General features: G+C 57.8%; 1 protein-coding gene across 1 annotated transcript in view; it reads right to left on the reverse strand.

Moving 5' to 3' along the window:
• Positions 1–398, reverse strand: part of ASS1 (argininosuccinate synthase 1) — a gene marked incomplete at its 3' end in the record, with an annotated part of 8,244 nt that overhangs the window by 3,923 nt on the left and 3,923 nt on the right. The gene's annotated exons all lie outside the window — the stretch shown is intronic.

Below are 398 nucleotides of genomic sequence, written 5' to 3' on the forward strand. Positions count from 1 at the left end.
TGCCCCTTGGCACCCCTCTGGGCTCCCCGCAGGAGAGGGCTCCTGGCAGCCCGGGGGAGCTGGGACCCATGGGGCATTGGTCCCCCAGCCGAAATTTAATCTCCCTGCACAAGGATGGAGAAACCCAAAGCCCTGACCCTAACAAGGTGCTGGATGCAAGGGTGAAACAGGCAACATCGATTATCTGGCAGCTGCCTTGGTACTGTTTCCTCTGTGGCCTCGTACTGTTTGGGGTAAAAATAGGTCAATTAAGGATCATTACAGCCCCCTCAAATGCCAAAACGTCGCTTCGTGCAGCTGGCAGCTTGTTAAAGCGAGGCACAGCCGCTCGCATCAGTGTTAAAACAAAATTCCCCCCCAGCTGGGGAGGGGGCTAAGAGCCTGGCGGTGGGGGCCCC

This window comes from Cariama cristata, unplaced genomic scaffold, assembly GCF_000690535.1.
Source record: "Cariama cristata isolate BGI_N322 unplaced genomic scaffold, ASM69053v1 scaffold17917, whole genome shotgun sequence".
NCBI lineage: Eukaryota > Metazoa > Chordata > Aves > Cariamiformes > Cariamidae > Cariama > Cariama cristata.